The sequence below is a fragment of the Oncorhynchus kisutch genome, linkage group LG6 (assembly GCF_002021735.2).
Source record: "Oncorhynchus kisutch isolate 150728-3 linkage group LG6, Okis_V2, whole genome shotgun sequence".
Lineage (NCBI taxonomy): Eukaryota > Metazoa > Chordata > Actinopteri > Salmoniformes > Salmonidae > Oncorhynchus > Oncorhynchus kisutch.
This window is the reverse complement of record NC_034179.2, coordinates 31,171,976-31,184,849: the sequence shown is the minus strand read 5'-3', so window position 1 is coordinate 31,184,849 and position 12,874 is coordinate 31,171,976.

Sequence of the window (12,874 nt, the reverse complement as noted above, 5' to 3'; positions counted from 1 at the left end):
CCCTACACACTACTATCTGTAGCGCCTTACAGTCAGATACCGAGCAGTTGCCATACCAGGCGGTGATGCAACCGGTCAGGATGCTCTCGATGGTGCAGCAGTAGAAATGTTTGAATTTCTTTTCAGTCCCCTGAGGGGGAAAAGGCATTGTCGTGCCCTCTTCAGGATTTTCTTGGTGTGTTTGGACCATGATAATTTGTTGGTGATGTGGACATCAAGGAACTTGAAACTCTCTACCACTTCACTACAGCCCAGTCGATGTGAATGGGTGCGTGTTCAGCCCTCCTTTTCCTGTTGTCCACGATCAGCTCCTTTGTCTTGCTCATGTTGAAGGAGAGGTTGTTGTCCTGGCACCACACTGCCAGGTCTCTGACCTCCTCCCTATAGGCTGTCTCATCATTGTCAGTGATCGGTCCTACCACCATTGGGTGGTCGGCAAAATTAATGATGGTGTTGGAGTTTCCCCCTGAGGGGCCCCCGTGTTCAGGATCATCGTGAAAGACGTGTTGTTGCCTACCCTTACCACCTGGGGGCGGCCCATCAGGAAGTTCAGGATCCATTTGCAGAGGGAGGTGTTTAGTCCCAGGCTCCTTAGCTTAGCGATGATCTTTGTGGGCACTATGGTGTTGAACGCTGAGCTGTAGTCAATGAACAGCATTCTCTCATAGGTGTTCCTTTTGTCCAGGTGGGAAATGGCGTGCGGAGTGGAGTGCGATTAAGATTGCGTAACCTGTGGATTTTTGGGGTGGTATGCAAATCGGAGTGGGTCTAGGGTTTCTGGGATGATGGTGTTGATGTGAGCCATGACCAGCCTTTCAAAGCACTTCATGGCTACCAACGTGAGTGCTATGGGGCGGTAGACATTTAGGCAGGTTACCTTCGCTTTCTTGAGCACAGGGACTATGGTGGTCTGCTTGAAACATGTACGCCACCCGTCAAACGTTTTTGAACACCTACTCATTCAAGGGTTTTTCTTTATTTTTACTATTTTCTACATTGTAGAATAATAGTGAAGATGTCAAAACTATGATATAACACATATGGAATCATGTAGTAACCCAAACATTTTTTAAACACATCAAATTATATTTGAGATTTGAGATTTTTCAAATAGACACCCTTTGCCTTGATGAAAGCTTTGCACACTCTTGGCATTCTCTCAACCAGCTTCATTAGGTAGTCACCTGGAATTCATTTCAATTAACAGGTTGCCTTCTTAAAAGTTAATTTGTGGAATTTATTTCCTTCTTAATGTGTTTGAGTCAATCAGTTGTGTTGTGACAAGGTAGGGGGAGTATACAGAAGATAGCCCTATTTGGTAAAAAACCAAGTCCATATTATGGTAAGAACAGCTCAAATAAGCAAAGCGAAATGACAGTCCATCAATATTTTAAGACTTTGAAAGTTTCTTCAAGTGCAGTCGCAAAAACCATCAAGCTATGATAAAACTGCCTCTTGTGAAGACCTCTACAGGAATGGAAGACCCAAAGTTACCTCTGCTGCAGAGAATAAGTTCATTAGAGTTACCAGCCTCAGAAATTCCAGCACAAATAAATGCATCACAGAGTTCAAGTAACAGACTAATCTCAACATCAACTGTTTAGAGGAGACTGAGTGAATCAAGCCTTCATGGTCAAATTGCTACCAAGAAACCACTACTAAAGGACACCAAAAACAAGAAGAGACTTGCTTGGGCCAAGAAACACGAGCAATGGACATTGGACCGGTGGAAATCTGTCCTTTGGTCTGATGAGTCCAAATTATAGATATTTGGTTCCAACTGCTGTCTTTGTGAGACGCGGTGTAGGTGAACAGATGATCTCCACATGTGTATTTCTCACTGTAAAGCATGGAGGAGGTGTTATGGTGTGGGTGTGCTTTGCTGGTGACAGTGATTGTGATTTATTTAGAATTCAAGACACACTTAACCAGTATTGCTACCACAATATTCTGCAGCGATACGCCATCCAATCTGGTTTGGGCTTAGTGGGACCATCATTTGTTTTTCAACAAGACAATGACCCAAAACACCTCCAGGCTGTGTGAGGGCTATTTTACCAAGAAGGAGAGTGATGGAGTTTTGCATCTGATGACCTGGCCTCCACAATCGCCCGACAATCAACCAAATTGAGATGGTTTGGGATGAGTCGGACCGCAGAGTGAAGGAAAAGCAGCCAACAAGTGCTAAGCATATGGGAACTCTTTCAAGACTGTTTGAAAAGCATTCCAAATTAAGCTGGTTGAGAGAATGCCAATAGTGTGCCAAGCTGTCATCAAGCAAAAGGTGGCTATTTGAAAAATCTCAAATCTCAAATATATTTTGATTTGTTTAACACTTTTTTGGTTACTACATGATTCCATATGTTATTTCATAGTTTTGATATCTTCACTATTATTCTAAAAATACAAATAAATAAACCCTTGAATGAATAGGTGTTCTAAAACATATTACAGACACGGTCAGGGAGAAGTTTAAAAAGTCAGTGAAGGCACTTTCCAGTTGGTCTGCGCATGCTCTGAGTACATATCCCGCGGCCTTGTGAATGTTGAGCTATGTAGAGAATGATAGCACAGTCGTCCGGAACAGCTGGTGCTCTCATGCATGCTTCAGTGTTGCTTGCCTCAACACGAGCATAAAAGGCATTTAGCCGGTCTGGTAGGATCGCGTCACTTGGCAGCTGACAGCTGGGTTTCCCTTTGTAGTCCGTAATAGTTTGCAAGCCCTGCCACATCTGACTTGCGTCAGAGCCGGTATACTAGGATTCAATCTTAGTCCTGTATTGAGGCTTTGCCTGTTTGATGTTTCGTCTGAGGGCATAGCGGGATTTCTTATAAACATCCGTATCCCACATTAGTATCCCGCTCCTTGAAAGCGGCAGCTCTAGCCTTTAGCTCGGTGTGGATGTTGCCTGTAATCCATGGCTCCTGGTTGGGATATGTACGTACGGTCACTGTGGGGACGACATTGTCGATGCACTTATTGATGAAGCCGGTGACTGAGGTGGTATGCTCCTCAATGCCATTGGATGAATCCCGGAAAATACAGTCCTGTAGTTTAGCATCTATTTCCTCTGACCACTTCCGTATTGAGCGAGTCACTGGTACTTCCTGCTTTAGTTTTTGCTTGTAAGCAGGAATCAGGAGGATAGAATTATGGTCAGATTTACCAAATGGAGGGTGAGGGAGAGCTTTGTTCGCATCGCTGTGTGGGGAGTTTTCCACATGTGACATGCTGGTAGAAATGATGTAAAATGGTTTAAGTTTGCCTGCAGTAAAGTCCCCGGCCACTAGGAGCGCTGCTTCTGGATGAGCATTTTCTTGTTAGCTTATGGCGTTATACAGCTCGTTGAGTGCCAGCGTCGGTTTGTGGTGGGAAATAGATGGCTACGAAAAATATAGATGAAAACTCTCTTGGTAGATAGTTATAACGTTTGTCTGAAGAAGTAGACCAAGGTGCAGCGTGGTAAGTGTTCATGATCTTTAGTACTCAGAACACCAAACGAAAACAACAAAAGGAATAACGAACGTCACGTTCTGCCGGCTTGAGCTAACAAAAAACAAGATCCCACAACATAGGCGGGAAAACAGGCTACCTAAGTATGATTCCCAATTAGAGACAATGATAGACAGCTGTCTCTGATTGGGAACCACACTTGGCCAAAACCAAAGAAATACAGAACATAGAATGCCCACACCACATCACACCCTGACCTCACCAAATAAGGTCAGAGAAATAAAACGTCTCTCTAAGGTCAGGGCGTGACAATAGTGTGGTCTACAGCTTATCATGAGGTACTCTAAGGCAGCCGTGCTTCTAGCTCCTAAGCAACTTTGCAGTATACTCCCCCTCAAGCCGATACAGATGTTCTACCAACACATTTAATGTAGCACTCGCTCTGACAAAACATTGGACCACTGCTACTCAGCTTTTTGAAACGCCTACAAGGCCCTCCCCTGTAATCCCTTCGGCAAACCTGATCATGACTCCATTTTGCTCCTCCCTTCCTGTAGGCAGAAACTCAAACAGGAAGTACTCGCGCTACGGACTATTCAACGCTGGTCTGACCAATAGTAATCCATGCTTCAAGATTGTTTTGATCAGACAGACTGGGATATGTTCCGGGTAGCCTCTGAGAATAATATCGACGAAAACCCGGATACGGTGACTGAGTTTATCAGGAAATGTGTAGGAGATGTTGTACCCACTGTGACTATTAAAACCTACCCAAACCAGAAACTGTGGATAGAGATGTGCTTAACAAGACACATAATAAGTTGCATGGACTCACTCTGTGTGCAATAATAGTGTTTAACATACATTTTCCATAACTACCTAATCTCTGTACTCCACACATCTGTAATGTCCCTCAGTTGAAAATTGAATTTCAAACACAGATTCAACCACAAAGACCAGGGAGGTTTTCCAAGGGAGATTTTCCAATGCCTCACAGAGAAGGCCACCTATTGGTAAATTGTTAAAAATACAGACATTGAATGGTGAAGTTTTTAATGACATTCGATGGTTTACCAATACACCCAGTCACAACAAAGATACAGTTGTCCTTCCTAACTCAGTTTCCAGAGAGGAAGCAAACTACTAAGGGATTTCAAAATGAAGCGACTTTAAAACAGTTACAGAGTTTAATGCCTGTAACTCTGGAGAAAACTGAGGTTGGATCAAAAACATTGTATTCTGAACAAAAATATAAACGCAGCATGTAAAGTGTTGACTTCATGCTCCATGAGCTGAAATAAAAGATCCCAGAAATGTTCCATATGCACAAAAAGCTTATTTCTCTCATATGTTGTGCACAAATTTGTTTACATCCCTGTTAGTGAGTATTTCTCATTTGCCAAGATAATCCAACCTGACAGTTGTGACATATCAAGAATCTGCCTAAACAGCATGATCATTACACAGGTGCACCTTGAACTGGGGACAATAAAAGGCCACTCTAAAAGGTGCAGTTTTGTCACACACCACAATACCACAGACGTCTCAAGTTTTGAGGGAGCGTGCAATTGGTATGATGACTGCAGGCATGTCCACCAGAGCCAGATAATTTAATGTTAACTTTGCTACAATAAGCCACCTCCAACGTCGTTTTAGAGAATTTGTCAGTACGTCCAACCGGCCTCACAACTGCAGATCACGTGTATGGCGTCAAGTGGGCAAGCGGTTTGCTGATGTCAATGTTGTGAATAGAGTGCCCCGTGGTGGTGGGGTCATGTTATGGGAAGGCATAAGCTACGGACGACGAACACAATTGCATTTTATCGATGGCAATTTGAATGCAAAGAGATACCGTGACGAAATCCATTAATCCGCCGACATCACCTCATTTTTCATCATGATAATACACGGCCCCATGTTGCAAGGATCTGTACACAATTCCTGGAAGCTGAAAATGTTCCTGTTCTTCCATGGCCTGCATACTCACCAGACATGTCACCCATTGAGCATGTTTGGGATGCTCTGCATATACGTGTACGACAGTGTGTTTAAGATTCCGCCAATATCCTACAACTTCGCACAGCCATTGAAGTGGAGTGGGACAACATTCCACAGGCCACAATCAACTGCCTGAACTCTATGCTAAGGAGTGTCACTCTTCAAATGTTGGTCACACCAGATACGGACTATTCTATGCTATTCTAACTGCAGGTACAGCATGTGGCAGTTCACCACTGTGGCGGTGAACCACTGAGGTACCATGCTATCATGACCATGACCCATGGTGTTTGTGATCGTGCTGGCCAGGAGCAATCAGCTTTATAGCTGTGCTCTTCACTTTGAATGTGGGTACCTCCCTATGTGGCAACCTCATCAGGCATGTCTACTGTAGCAACCGCTCCACCCTGAACCTGGCCTGCTTACCCACCCCCATCAACAACATCTACGGCAAGTAAGTGTATTCTTCATGTCATTCCAGGTTTGTGTATGACTTGTCTTGGACTCTCAGCAGCAGCACCTTTCTTTATCATCAGTTTCTGCTACGCCAAGATCCTGTCATCCTGTCTGATGAGGAGGAGTGACAAGGGCAGTCCACGTAAGACCTTACAGACCTGTGCCTCTCACCTGGTCATCTACGATCGTCATTCTTATGATCATCATCAGCTACCGCTTCCCACTAGCTCCAATAAATGTTAGGAGGTTCTACAGTACCATAATCCTGAGAAAAATGTAGATAAGGAACACACATTTGATGATGATAGTCATGGATGGTGACAGAAATTAGTAATGGATTTAAAATGTACAAAAACATTTATATTAGTGCCTTCCATCAGGTCCCAAACACTTTAATTGTACACATTTTAGGCTAAGCATTGGGTGTGTCGCTGGCTAGCAGGGAGTTGGTCAGAAAATTGTATTGTTTCAAAATGTATATTTAAAGCAGCCATCCAGCCTCTGTTTTGGTAAAAAGCTGAGATGGGCCTGAATAAATGTAACCACTCTTAAATTCATACTGCAGCTATTGATGCAAGGATTGACCATCTAAGTTATCCAATTTAGTTGTTTTAAGGTTGTTTTATATTTTTAGGTTTGAACAGTGTTTGTTTACATTTACAATGTTTTCAAACATTGGAGTAAAACAATCTTATATTTTGAGTTCTGATGGGGTACCAGTTGAACTAAGCTCATTGAGCTCATTGAGCTTTTATAAGCTCAGCTATCTGAGCAGCTAACCGATCGCTGCAGCTGTACATAGTCTATTGGTAAATAGCCCACCCTTTTCACCTACCTCATCCCCATACTGTTTTTATTTATTTACTTTTCTGCTCTTCTGCACACCAATATCTCTACCAGTACATGACCATCTGATCTTTTATCACTCCAGTGTTAATCTGCAAAATTGTAATTATTTGCCTACCTCATGCCTTTTGCACACATTGTATATAGACCCCCCCTTTGTTTTCTACTGTGTTATTGACTTGTTAATTGTTTACTCCATGTGTAACTCTTTGTTGTATGCTCACACTGCTATGCTTTATCTTGGCCAGGTCGCAGTTGCAAATGAGAACTTGTTCTCAACTAGCCTACCTGGTTAAATAAAGGTGAAATAAAAATAAAAAATATTCTAAAGGAATCGATGAGTATATATAATTGGTATGATATATCCTTATTTATACGTTTTTAAAAACTATTTAGCAATTGAGTTGCAAATACAAATCAGAAATGTTTAGCTATTTTGCTTGTTGTTTGAAGCAGGGCTAAGGTCAGTTCAAAGAAAGTGATTAGAATTTTTAATTACAAAACTTGAAATAAATAGCTTCTCCTTTTCAGTCTATTGAGAAGTCACTTAAGATAGATGTAGTGCCAACAGTTTACTTCCTGAATTGACTGATTATATCCAAATTGACCCCAACCCTGGTGTGTAGGCATATCTGTGTGTAAGATTGACTCTGCTATTTCATCACACATGCTTGTTTGTCAGTGTTGCAACTTGTTGCTGCAGTATAGAGCCCATGTCTGACTAATGAGTTCCCCAGTCACTGTCATAGAGCCACTAATCACACCATGTAACACCTCTGTCCCCACAGAGACCAATGAGGTCTCTGTGGGGACAGCCTCCTCACCCCCTTCAAACAGCCACTGGTGAGAAAGCACTGTGCAGACTCACTCATTGTCCGGTCAACAAACTAAAGTTTTACTTCAGAAGATCAGAGATGACTGCACTGTACTCCTTTAGGGACTATGGTTGATGTGGTCAGTGTGAGTGTGTGTGTGTGCTTCTGTATGTATGTGTGTGAAGGAGGTGGTGTGTGTGGTCTTGTAGGTAGTGAACGGTCCCTCTGGCCTGGTGTTGCTGATGACCCAGAGATAATTGAATTAGAGGTGGTGAAGTGATGCACCCTGGGATGATGCACCCTGGGATGGCCCTCCAGGGCATTCTCTCCCTTTCTCAGCAAGGTTTTCCACTGGACACTGCAGGGTTATAGAGCATACTTTAGGAAGGAGTGAGGACACAGAAAATAGTGTCACAACTACAGACAGAAAAGGTCAGCTTACATAATGTAAGTTTATGTAGGCCTATTATTGTCTGAGATAGGACTGGGATTCATTATGAACACAGACTATATAATACTGACTGAGCAAAATTCAAAGTGTGAACTGTAGTCTAAACTATATCACTCTAGTAGACAATACAGAAAAACGCAAGGCCCAAAAACCAAACACCAATCAGTATTGTGGAGGTGGAGCTGTTGGGCCTCAAATACCAGGAGACAACATTATGGCCTTATCTCATTAGTATTAACGTAGCCGTCTGATTAACACAATCTCTGGCTCCCAAAGACTAATTACTATCAGACCCTGTTAATAGGTGTTTGTTGAAGTCATCCCACAATGGAGCTTGATAATGACCGTGCAACAGTTCCACTCATCCCTATGGGTGTTAGGCAGAGCCATTAGGTTAGTGTTCATTATAGATCCTCTAGTCTCTCAGAGGTCCATGCTATGCTAATGGGGGGCGTGTTGACTGGGGGCAGAGGTGATGAAACAGCAGACATTAGGGAGCCAATTTTTCCCTTGAGCTCCTTGTTAATAGCAGTGTTCCATGGTGTTAGGAGGAGAAAGATGCAAACAGAACTTTAGTTGTCATAGAAACTCAAGGACATGAGAGTAAGAACTGGCCCTAACTCAAGAATTTGACCATCTGAAAATAAGTACATAATGTTGCCAATTCAGCTGGAAATCTGTGCTGTCCTGTTACTCTCTCACCAAATATGTTCCTTTTCACTAGTAGGCTACCCCTAGTCCTTGACACATTTAATTACAATTAATTGACCATTGAACCGGCGTCCACTACAACATCGGAGGTGATGATGATGATAATGATGACTTTAATGTATCAAATCAAATGTATTTGTCACATACACATGGTTAGCAGATGTTAATGCGAGTGTAGCGAAATGCATTCAGGCATTTCCTTTCCAACAAGAATTGGAAACACATCCAAGGGCTTTATTGTATAAGAAAATGACTGCCAAGGTCAGATTCTGAAAACCTATTACTTTGCTCTGGAAAGATTCACAGTATTTGAGAGGCTGTAATTGATTTATTTAACTTGTCAAGTCAGTTAAGAACAAATTCTTAGTTACAATGACAGTCTAGGAACAGTGGGTTAACTGCTTTGTTCAGGAGCAGAACAACAGACATTTACCTTGTCAGCTCAGGGATTCGATCTTACAACCTTTCGGTTACTTGCCCAACGCTCTAACCACTAGGCTACTTGCCACCCTGGTAAATCACGGCTGGTTGTGATACAGCCTGGAATTGAACCAGGGTCTGTAGGGACACCTCTAGCACTGAGAAGCAGTGCCTTAGACTGCTGCGCCTCTCAGGTCTTATACCTCTTGCACAATTAAAAAATCAGTCTAAGCAACATTCAATGAAAAGTAATATAATAGATATGGACCCTGTAGTGTTGTGTCCACTGCAGGGACAACAGGAAACGTGTGGCGAGCAGGCATTTGCCTCAGCACTTTTCAATTTGGTGGGGTAGACCCCCACCACTTTTGATTTGGTTTATTAAATTGAAGCAAAAGCATTGAAAACAGGGACAAAGTAGGCCTACTGTTTTTTAGACTGACTTACCTCATAATTCGTCAACTCGCACTCTATGTCCTTCTCATCAGAGTGATGCTGGTTTGTGTGTGTGTGTGTGTGAGTGTGTGTGTGTGTGTGTGTGTGTGTGTGTGTGTGTGTGTGTGTGTGTGTGTGTGTGTGTGTGTGTGTGTGTGTGTGTGTGTGTGTGTGTGTCTTGACCAATCAGATTCACTGAAATCACAGGTCGCGTGTGTCAAGCATCTATAGAAAGCTCACTCCCATCAGACAAAAGCAAAAACTCTTTACAGAAATGTTGTAGCAGCCTACACCTACACATTAACGATCTGACATGCTGTATCAGGCTGATCAACTGCCTGGCCTCTATGCGCCCTGTCCCATCTGCCCATGGGAAACAAAGTGGAAAACAGGGAGCGCTGCTCGAACCCTCAACATTCTCTAAATCCGCACTTATACACCAGGATCACTACAGTATTTATAGCCTAAGCAAATATATTTGTGTTAAAATGTCAAATGTTGTTTATATTTTGTTTAAAATGTTGTTTATATTTAAACTTTAGTTGGCTAGGCTACCTGGGCCATTTTTTATTTAAAAAATGTATTAAATCAACAAATAGTGATTACATAGGCTAGACTGTGTTAATGCACATGTAACGGAAACCTCCATTAGTTTACTTTTCAAATATAATTCCTTGAACAAGTACAAGGTTGCTACAGTTTGACAGGGTTTTCATCCTCGCTATAGGGCCAGGAGTTTTTCTAGTTTAAAACTATGTGACCTGATTAGAAAAACTGTCATCATAAAACCGTTTTGCAACTGATTAATCATTATGTCATACATTACACAGAGACTGAAAAGCACTTTCCCATTGGTCAAGTCAGCAGTATTTTTTGGTTGCCTGAAGATTATGGTCACTTGCCTTGAAAATGGGAAAACAGTTGTTTACACAAAAAAATGCCATAATGAATTAGACAACTAAATCTGTTTTACTGGCCCGCAACATCGGACGCGTTGTCCAGGTAAGTCAGTTAAGAACAAATTCTTATTTGAAATTACGGCCTACCCTAGCCAAACCTGGACGATACTGAGCCAATTGTGCACCGCCTTATGGGACTCCCAATCACAGCCGCATGTGATACAGCCTGGATCCGACCCATTGACTGTAGTGATGCCTCTTGCACTGAAATGTAATGCCTTAGACCGGAAGCCAAAATCAGGAGTGGGCTGAACGAGAAATTAAACAATTTTGACAAGTCTGGATTTTGCAGTTAACTTAGATAGTCCATCTGTAAACGCTTGACAGACTATCAGTAACATTTCAACTAACTATCTACTAACCCTACCCTTAACCTAAACCTAAGTGTAGGCCTGTGATTCAGTAGGCCTGTGATTCAGACCAAGATATCATTGCTTTTCAAAATGTCCAATTACACGTTTGAAGACTGCTGCAAAGTGAGTTTTGTCTTGCAGTTGGTTGTATAGTACAGGTTCTCTGTGATTTTCTGTAGCATGCTCTTTACGGAAATATCCCATACAAAGCACTGTATTACCACCTCCTGGTGATATGATGCCATTGCAGCCTGATCAGAGTCCTGAGTATATCCAACCACCATAGACCAACATCAGAATAGTGTTATTTACACTGAACAAAAATATAAAGGCAACATGTAAAGTGTTGATCCAATGTTTCATGAGCTGAAAGAAAAGATCCCAGAAATGTTACATACTCACAAAGAAAATATTTTGTGCACAAATTTGTTTACATCCCTGTTAGTGAGCATTTCTCACTTGCCAAGATAATCCATCCACCCGACGGGTGTGTAATATCAAGAAGATGATCATTACACAGCATGATCATTACACAGGGGCACCTTGTGCTGGGGACAATAAGATGCCACTAAAAACAATTAGGTTTGTCACAGAACACAATGCAACAGATGTCTCATGTTTTGAGGGAGCTTGCAATTGGCATGCTGACTGCAGGAATGCCCATCAGAGCTGTTGCCAGATAATTGAATGGTAATTTCTCTTCCATAAGCTGCCTCCAATGTAATTTTAGAGAATTTGGCAGTACGTCCAACCGGCCTCACTAGCGCAAACCACGTTTATGGCGTCATGTGGGCGAGCGGTTTGCTGATGTCAACGTTGTGAACAGATTGCCCCATGGTGGCGGTGGGGTTATGGTAACGAACACAATTGCAGTTTATCGATGACAATTTGAATGCACAGAGATACCTTGACAAAATCCGGAGGCCCATTGTCGTGCCATTCATCCGCCGCAATCACCTCATGCTTCAGCATGATAATGCACTGCGCCATGTCTCAAGGATCTGCACACAATTACAGGAAGCTGAAAATGGCCCAGTTCTTCCATGGCCTGCATACTCACCAGACATACTCCAGGCATGTTTGGGATGCTCTGGATCGACAAGTACAACAGTGAGTTCCAGTTCCCACCAATATCCAACAACTTCGCACAGCCTTTGGAGAGGAGTGGGACAACATTCCACAGGCCACAATCAACAGCCTATGCAAAAGAGATGTCGCGCTGCGTGAGGCAAATGGTGGTCACACCAGATACTGACTGGTTTTCTGATCCACGTCCCTACCTTTTTTTTAAGGTATCTGTGACCAACAGATGCATATCTGTATTCCCAGTCATGTGAAATCTATAGATTAGGGCCGAATTCATTTATTTAAATTGATTGATTTCCTTATATGAACTGTAACTCGGTAAAATCTTTGAAATTGTTGCATGCTGCGTTACTTTTTGTTCAGTATAATTAAAAGGATTATTAACGCTAATCAAGGTAACAATCAAATGTTTCGGGTAGCCTTCCGCAAGCTTCCCACAATACGTTGGTTGCATTTTGGCCCATTCCTCCTGACAGAGCTGGTGTAACTGAGTTAGGTTTGTAGACCTCCTTGCTCACACACACTTTTTCAGTTCTGCCCACAAATGTTCCATAGGATTGAGGTCAGGGCTTTGTGATGGCCACTCCAATACCTTGACTATGTTGTCCTTAAGCAATTTTGCAACAACTTTGGAAGTATGCTTGGGGTCATTGTCCATTTTCAAGACCCATTTGCGACCAAGCTTTAACTTCCTGACTGATGTCTTGAGATGTTGCTTCATTATATCCACATAATTTTCCTACTTCATGATGCCATCTATTTTGTGAAGTGCACCAGTCCCTCCTGCAGCAAACCACCCCCACAACATGATGCTGCCACCCCCGTGCTTCACGGTTGGGATGGTGTTCTTCGGCTTGCAAGCCTCCCTATTTTTCCTCCAAACATAACTA